Raw genomic sequence first — 9,293 nt, forward strand, 5'->3', positions numbered from 1 at the left:
ACTGGAGCAGGGTAAAAAAACACGAGAACTTTTTAAGTGCCTTCTTGATAGCTCTTCTAAGCATTGGAGCTCCAAAATATTTCCATTCAAAGGGCTTAAGCATGGAGACAACTTGCTGAAATTTTAGAAGAGTTTGTTGAGAGAGAGAGAGGAACCAGGAGAGGGAGGCGAAGACTTCGTAGAGCAGAGCAAAGACTGAGAGAGAGTGAGAGAGAGAGAGAGAGAGAGAGAGAGATCTGAAAGGGAGGGGGGCGGCGGCTAGAGAATTAGCTTATTTTTCACTTTATAAAACCCAGTACCCGGGCTAGATTAATCTGATTTTTCAAATCTAGATTCCGGCCCAAATTTGACCAAGGCCGAAAATCGAAACCGGATCCGGATTCCGAGCTAGACCGGATAAAATCTGGTCCGGATGAACAGCCCTAGTCTTAATTTTGTTTTTCCTCCCTTGGCATTTTAATTTTAATCCGGTTCAACAAATGGTTGGTACTGTCCGAGTTCAAATTAGTTTCTTGTTCGGGTTCCGTGGGGTGAGGAAATTTGCTTAACATTCCGATATTCAACAGATTTACTGCACATTTCACTAGGAAATCTTAGATTCATGTTATAAGCAAAGACATCTTAATAACACCACTCGCTGTCCAAAAGGTTAAAAGTAATTAGATAATGTCAGATATACGTACAAAAAAGGAAAAAAAAAAAAGAATTATGAAAACGTACGAAATTGGAGAGAGAGGGTTGGAAGAGGGATATTAAGTTACAAAATATACGCTAAAATCTCTCGAAGTCCTGAATGCTATGCCACAATGAATACCTAAAACAACCAGTGTTTCCTCCTAGGCTTTGGGGGGAATTGGAGCATCTGCAAGGAAACAAGCAAGCTAAAAAAAATTATCAAATTCTTCAATATTCTTCGACAACCGTATAACATTTGAGATTAGAGGCTACCCTAAGAACTTCAGGTCTTAAATGAAACACACCTTGGATATCGTGTAGCGAATTGTAATGAACGTCAGACTAGAAACTTAGGTTCGGTTTAGTCAATGGAATTTTTTATTTTAAATATAAAATTTTTATCTTATTATTATAATTTTTTTAAATTTTTTTAAATTTTAAAATAATAATATTATTAAAATATAATATTTTAATATTTAATCTTAAAATTCAAAATTCTCATCTAAAAAATCTCTGCATCATTTTGTTCAAAAAATGGAAAATGTGAGAATATGCAATTCATAAGGAACACGAGGTTTATATTACCATATATCTTAGACATTTCTCCTCGAACCCAAACATTTCGAATTTCACGAATCCCTATACTTAATAATCAGGTAAAATAAATAAACTTTTCGAGGGCCTGCGATTTTTAATCTATATAGCTGTACTTTCTTTCTCAAATATCTGAAAAAAAAAAAAAGAAATAAACTACTCCCACAAACTTTATTCCATGAACCCGTATATATATATAAAAGAAGCTTTATTTATAATCCTTACAAGTACAGGAGTTTTGGAGGGATACAAAATGAAGCCAAAACTCAGGCAAAAACCTATTGCCTACTATGCTACTTTTTATTTATTTATTGGCAATGTGTGTCCGTCCAGAAACAGTGTCTTAACTAATTTCAAAGGTGCACAGGTCCTCGGCAATCAATTTTCTGCAAATATATATCAGGTAATTCAATGAAAAAATCTCTCAATTTGATGGCCATTGCTATACTACTTACAAAGTGACAAATATACGAACTACGAAGTATGCGAGGAAATAAAGTTAGAGTTATAATTGAAGTATCCCATTAACACATTAGAGACCGGAGTCAATGATGGAAGTTGTGATTCCTGATCAAACCAAAAAACAACCACCACTACATCCTGCACATAGACAGCATCTGAAAACTTTTTTTCCTAACAGTGATCCATATGCTAAAAACATAGGGAAAAAAAGTTATCAGTAGTGCGTCAGAAGCAGGATTGATTTGGTGAAATTGGAGGCAGTATGGTGGCCAGCAAGCCTGGGAGTCATTCCAGTCTTACCACGTTTAGGTGCCTGGTACTGTGGCATGATTTCAATAAAACCAGTATCTCTAAATGATGTCAAAAGGCATATCTTCGCTGCAAACTGCATATAAAGAAGGAACTTTTTATTGCATAAAATGACATTAAACATTAACAATTAACAGCATGCCAAAAGAAAATAGAAAAGGATGATTGAAGGGGTGTCATGGAAATTCGTTTAAAAACAATGCATGTATAACCTAAATCTCTTATAGAAATCAAATTATGATGGTTTTGAGAAAAACTCCAGACCTTATCAGTTGCTGCCTGTAAAGCAACATGGTCCCCCCACTCCCCAGATCTGCATCATTCAGCATATTAGAAATTAAGATACAACCAGTACTTGGTCGCAGGGGATGAAAATCAGGCAACGTACGCCAGGCTTTTCATGAGAGAGAAGCTTCGGATCATGCAAGGAGCTAGGTGATAAAAGACATGAAAAGAGTTTATTGCACTTCCCTTAGAAGATAAGCTTATGACAACATTGGTCACTTATGAAATAATCGATATCCAGTCAGCCTTGGTTTTTTTTTTTTTTTTCAAATATTCAATTCTCCTCTTTGTGATTTGTCCAATCAAAATGTACGTGCATGCTGGAGGAACACAATTTTACTTCTCTATAAGTTCGGTGGACCATGGCAATACCAACCAGAAAATTAAAATTTGGATATGAAAGTAGATTTAGATTGCCAAAATTTTTATTGTAGGAACACGAATAATGAAATGACAACTAAAAGAAAAGGCAAAGCCACCGCAGAGTAACTCTTGCAGCATGTAAAGTGGGATGTTAGGTGAAATTGTGAGCATCAGTGGGCCGGCAAAGGCATTAAGCATATATGATTTCAAAATCTCCACTACTGTGATAGCTCACCAGTTTTTTTTTTTTTTTTCCTTCGCAAGTTTGAACTTCGTTACCAAATAGCTGAAAGATATAGTGCTAATGTTTCAAGCAAAAGAAAACTAGGGACATATAGATAGTCAGTACATCATTGTGAAGGGAGATCCTTTCCAATATGAAAATTCAACAGGAATTGAGGGATTTTGATAAGAGGGATATTTCCAAACATTTTGTTGGAATGTGCCCATTGCGAGCAATAGAGAGTATGCATCGATTCTGAGTTCGATGTATTTTTGTTAGATCCTAGGCTTCAAAATCTTTGAGGAGGTATCTTGTATCTCTTGCTATGCCTTCCATTATCCAATCTGTAGCTTTATGGGGGTTGTTCAAGGCTGAAATGGTCAGTAAAGAGTCACCTGCTATTAGAATTTTCCTAAACTTCTATGCATGGGCCTCTTGGACTCTAATGAAAGCTGCATATGCCTCCCCTTGGTTTGGGTTGACACTTGATGAGAAGGATGTTATGACAAAGGAGATAGTACCATCTTGACTTCTACAGATTGTAGTTGAGGTGCTTCCTTCTGCTCTAACAGCTATATCAAAAGTTATGATATATTGATTCTCAACAGCTGAAGGACTCCAAGAAATGTTTTCCTTGTTTCTTTTGTAATCCCAAGCAGTGGCATGTTCTTTGAAACTTTTTAAAGTTTTGGAAGAGAAGTGCTCAACTAAAGGGCTTTGGGCCCCATGGATAGATTGGTTTTTGATAAACCAAAGGTTTTCCATAGCAAGAAGGGCAAAATTTGGAATTGATGTGCTTCCTCAGGAGGGATATTGATGGTGGAGGACGGATTCAGAATTATTTTTATCTAATTGATAATACCTATATCAGCAAGTTGGGAGATATCCATAGGCCATGGAGTCTGTCTCCAAAAAATTTTGGAGTAGGAGCAGTTCAAGAAGAGATGAGTAAGCATTTCATTTTCCATTTGACATATAGGATAGAGTTGTTGGTCATCCATGAGGGGGATACAAGTGCTGAGAAGATTTCTGGTAGGAAGGATGTTGTTTACTACTCTCAAAGGGAAGTGCTTTGGGCGCTTTTGAGTCTTTAAAGACCAAAGTTGTTTCCAGAATTTTTTAGTTTGAGAATTGTTATGATCTGAAAAGGGTGAAACAATCGCCACATAGGAGGATTTGACTAAAAAACTCCCTGATGAATGATGTTTCCATTTTGGGATGTCTGGTAAGTTGTGGAATTGGAAGATAGGTAGATGAATTTTTTCAATTTCATTTACAGTATCTTGGCTGAAGAGGGCTTGGAGCAGGATTGCATTCCACCTTCTTGGTTCTTTCAAAGTTAACTCAAACACTTTCAAAGCAAAGCTTTGTTGAAATTAGCTAATTGTTTGATTCCATGACCACCCATAGATTTGGCCTGCAAATAGAAGACCAAGCTTTTGGGGTAAAATTATGGGTCTTGTTTGCATTAAAGCCCCACCAAAATTTCATAAGAGGTCTTTTTTTTTTTTTTTTTTTTTTTTTTTTTTTTTTTTTTTAACAAAGAGATTGAGATCCAAAGAGAGGACATTGTAAGAAGGAATAACACTTGCCACCGTTTAGATAAGGGTGGTGTGGCTAGCCTGAGGGAGGAGTTTAGTCTTCCAACTTGCTAATTTCCTTTGGGTTTTTTCCAGAACATCCTTAAAATAAAGGTTCATAGGATCTCCAGAGTTGAGTGACAGTTCGAGATACTTGGCTCTAGATGAAGAGAGTTTGAAATTTAGTATGTCCTTGATTTCCCTACTAGAATTTAAAGTTGTGTTTTCACTTACTTGGGTGGATGATTTCCCCGCGTGGATTATTTGGCCAAACCAGATAGAGTAATTGTCTAGACAGTCCTTAAAATCTTAGGCGTTATGTGTTGTGGCCTGGCTAAAAAGAATAAGATCATCCGCAAAAAGAATGTGGGATATAGAGATGCCCTGACAACTCAATTTAATCCCATTAATGTTACCCCTCTACTTTTCTCTGTTAATAAGGTGAGAAAGGACTTCATTATCCAGAATGAAGAGAAATGGAGATAGTAGATCTCCTTGCCTCAAACCTCTGGAGGGTTTAAAGAAACCCCCAGGCTTTCTATTTATTACAACAAAATAAGATAGTTGAGATGCACTCTTAATCCACTAGATCCAAGTCTGTTGAAACCTCAAAGCCTTAAAAATAGCAATCAAGTAATTCCATTCCATGAAGTCGAAGACTTTCTCCATATCGATTTTTATAGCCATTAAACCTTTCCTCCCTTTCTTTTTCTTTAAGGAATGGAAGATTTTTTGCCCAAGGATGGTGTTATATTGAATTTTTCTTCCATGTAAGAATGTTGATTACATGGGGGAGATGAATTTAGGCATAATACCTTTGAGCCTATTATCTAGGATTTTTGCGATGACTTTGTAGCAAACATTGATGAGACTAATTGGCTGGAAATTATGGACACTATTTGGAGATTCAGTCTTGGGTACAAGCACAATGTGAGTATGATTCAGCTCTTTCAGCATGTGACCATTTGTGAAGAAATTTTTGATGGCTTCATTGAAATCCGATTTGACAATGTCCCAATATTTTTTTGAAAAAAAAAACCCCCGTAAATCCATTAGGACTAGAAGCTTGCGAGTAGGAGATTTTTTTTATGGTAGATAATATTTCCTCTTCCGTAGGGATGCTGCAAAGGAAATTGTTATCCAATTGAGAGATTTTGTCCAGGAAGAGTTCCTCAATAACCTCGGGAGGTTGGGTTGTGGTTGTTTGGTACACCTTTTTGAAATGGTCTAGAAATTGATTTTGGATGTTCAAAGGGTTTGAGTCCCATTGATTGGAGGCATCTTTTAGGCAATAGATGTCATTTCTCCTTCTACGCATTGTGGTGGACATATGGAAAAACTTAGTGTTTAAATCAGTAGAAGTGAGCCATTGATGTCTGGATTTTTGCCTCCATAAAATCTCATACCTTTTTAGTTGTTCATTTAAGCAAGTTTTAATCAATTCTTCATGGTGATTAAAAGGAGGTTGATTGTCCTGAGATTGAATCTTGGTTATTTGGTCAGTGAAAAGCTTTATGGAAGTTTGGATGTGATAAAAATAGTTGATGTTCCAAAATTTGAGAGATTGTTTTACTACTTTTAGCTTGTTAGCAAGGACAAAGCAAGGGGTTCCAGATATCCCATGACTCCAAGCCTCTTTGATAACCTCATAACAAGAAGGGTCCCTGGCCCAAAATTCCTCAAATTTGAAGGGCTTGGGGGATTGTGTCTACCGGTTGATGATGAGAGGAGAGTGGTTTGAGGAGTGGAGGGGACGATAAGAGACTTTTGCATCCCTGAAGAGAGAGAACTATTAAGGATTGGCAACCGCTCTATTGAGTCTTTCTTTGATTCTACCATGGCCTTGTCTTTTGTTTGTCTAGGTGAATTCCATTGTATCGTAGGTCAGCTAGAACATTTGCATCTGTGTAGAGTTGGAGTCCACTTGGGTTAAAAGAGGAAGCAAAAGGTTTTCCTCCTGATTTTTCAGATTGATTCAAAAAGGTATTAAAATTGCCTAAGCTCATGATAGGTCTAAGGAAGGTAAGAGTAATTTAATTTAACATTGTTTAGAAGTAAGTTTTCTCATTGTGCTGCATAGGATAGTAAATCAAGTTAAGCAACCAGGGTTTGTGAGGGGGATCAGAATACACCAAAAGAGACATTATATTACAAGAAACATGGATGGGTTCTACATCAACTCCAAGTCTCTGCAAAATCAAAAGACCTCCTTTCTTCCCTTCCAAGGGACTGAATATATACAAGTCAAACCCTAGACTATTAACAACAGCTAGAGTATTCACAGTATTCAAAAGTGTCTTCGATAAGAAGACGACATCAGGTTGAAAGCTTTTGATGTGTGCCCTAAAGCTTCTTTTTGCAGAGGGTTGGGCTATCCCTTTGTAATTCCAAGAAAGGATTTTCATAGATGATTTGGGGGCAGTTTAGGCCTTACCACCTCAGCCAAAACTTCTACTTGTGAATTGAAAATGGAGAGATTTGGAGAGGGATTACCCATGCTTGATGTTTTCTCCTTCTTGTAATTCGGTGAGAATTTTCTGTTAGGAGACTTCTTCCTTTCTTCCATTCTTCAAATCCTTCTTGCCGTTTTGATTGCTGAAAGAGTCTGGCCAAGTCCCTTAGTGTTTCAGATTTTCAGTGAAATAGAATCAGCTTTAGAGGTGTTTTGGTCCAGCGGTTCATGGTTTCTTTCATTGCTCTTTTCTTTGGTAGGATATCTCTCTCGAACTAGTGAATCTACCTCTTATTTGTAGTTATTGGCTTCTGTTCAGGGGAGGGAGGTGTTATTGGTAAAATGGTCATTTCAGGGATGGGTTCCAGGTAAAAGGTAGATGCAAGAGTTGCTTCAAGCGATGGGAGATGGGGTTAAGTGTGGATTTAGGTTGGTTTGCCTGAATTGGGTTGCTCAAATTCAGTCGAGAGGGATGGGCTTGCTTGTTTCAGGGTTAGACAAGACGAAGGGCTTACCAGTAGAGAAAGGGTGGGCTTTGGGTGATAAGGATTTAAGGGCCCATTCAATGGTTCAAATTGAGCTATCATTTGTTGAAAAATCATTGGCTAAGGAAATTGGTTAGTTTGTCGAGGAAGATGGGGTTTGAAATAGGCTCAGTTAGAGTGGAATCGGATTTTTATTTTGCGGTCGTCAAATTTTGCATTGAATTCGTGCTTTGAGCTTTGGGTGAATGAAGTGAGGCTTCTAGGGTTAGGTGGTTGAATTGACAAGGGGGTTTTTCTGTTTGTGGGCTCAAGGTATATGATCGGGTGGGGGCTTTGCAGTTTTTATTAAGCAAGTCTCACAAGTTTGTCCACGTAGAGGAGGGGTTACTTGTGTCTTACTTGGCAAAGGTAGAGGATTTGTTGTTTATGTTTGGCTCGATGGAAAATTGAGGTGTTGCATGGAGGATAGAGGGCTTGGAAGGTATTGCGATGTTACCTAGCTCATCTCCTTGTAGATGAGTTACACACTCTGAATGCAATTTTGCTTTTCCTTTATTTCTATATATTTCTTCTTGCATATCCTATTTCCCAACTAGAGATCATTTTCTACTAGATCTATCAGAGGTTGGCAAACTGGCTGCTCCATTCCTTGGTTCTGTTGATGAACTTCAAACGGATTGCTTCTTCTGAAGTTTGTGTTAGTTACTCTCATCCATGGTCCCTATGTTGGGGACTCCAGAGCTCTTTTATAGTTTAGACAAGTTTGCTGTATGTGGCCAAGTCTTCCACACATGTAACAGAATTTAGAGAGTCGCTCATATTTGAAGAAGATCCTTGTTGGAGCTTGGTTGGGATGTGCCAAGTCGAATCCTTCTGGTAGGGGCTTGGTGATATTTATCTCAACTTTGACCTGTAAATGATGGATACGTAGTCAACTTCGATAAGGTTGCCCAAGACCTGTCCTATTTTTCCGCATTTTTCCTTGTTAGCATCTCCAAGGGCAAACCATGTATTTGGATCTAGAAGATAGAAAAATTCAATGGCACTTCATTTATACTTAGACCTGGAGGATAGTGATGAAGAACTAGATGATAACCCTTGAAATTCCATGGTCTGTTTTCCAATTTTCTTTCTCTTGGAGGGTTGGGAATGTGAAGAGAATGGTGTTGACATCTATATCTTCAATCAAGAGTCCAATGACGAAACCCCAAACCGTTTTTATGGTTGCATGGAAAGTTAGTTGGTTGAGGGGTTTGGATGATACCAACTTTCCTATTAGATCAAGGTTTGAGAAGTGTTTTGCTTTTTCTATTTTTGGTTCAAGGACAAGCTTATTCCAGGATAGAGCTTTTGCTTTCGAGGTGAGATTTTCTATATCTATTGGTTGAGTTGTCATGGTTGTAGGGGGTGGGGTTTGTGGGGGATGCATGGACGTGGAGTGGAGATGGATGATGGTGACTGCACAGAGGTGGGATGGAAAGTGGAATGGAGAGGATGGTGGGTAGATGAGAGTGAGGGTTGGTAACTACTTAGAGGAGGGTGGCTCATCACTGAGAGAGAGAGAGATGGGGAAATCTCATGAGAGAGATGGGAGATCTCTAAATCCTATAGAAAATAATTTGTGATAGCTCACCTTGGCAAATTGCTGATGTTTTGGGTGATATATATGTTGGCTTCTTGCAAGTTCTTTTTTTTTTTTTAATACTAAAGCTTCATTCAACTGAAAATAACATCAATACATCAATTGTAATCGAACCATAAAGCATGTTGAACAAAAGAAGGGATCTGCTCCCACCAAGCATTAATATCAACAACGTTTCAAGCATATCTAGCTAAGGCATGAGCTACCCCATTCCCCATCCTGT

The 9,293-nt window shown here is 38.0% G+C and overlaps 1 long non-coding RNA gene across 1 annotated transcript; it reads right to left on the reverse strand.

Annotated features, from left to right (window-relative positions):
* Positions 1-1,688: 1,688 nt before the first annotated feature.
* Positions 1,689-2,556, reverse strand: LOC122305828. The gene is made up of 2 exons (XR_006241262.1): positions 2,305-2,556; positions 1,689-2,116 (listed from the first exon to the last, which is right to left on the reverse strand). It is a non-coding gene; the product is annotated as an uncharacterized LOC122305828 (long non-coding RNA).
* Positions 2,557-9,293: the final 6,737 nt, after the last annotated feature.

The sequence above is a fragment of the Carya illinoinensis genome, chromosome 3 (assembly GCF_018687715.1).
Source record: "Carya illinoinensis cultivar Pawnee chromosome 3, C.illinoinensisPawnee_v1, whole genome shotgun sequence".
NCBI classification, from domain to species: domain Eukaryota; kingdom Viridiplantae; phylum Streptophyta; class Magnoliopsida; order Fagales; family Juglandaceae; genus Carya; species Carya illinoinensis.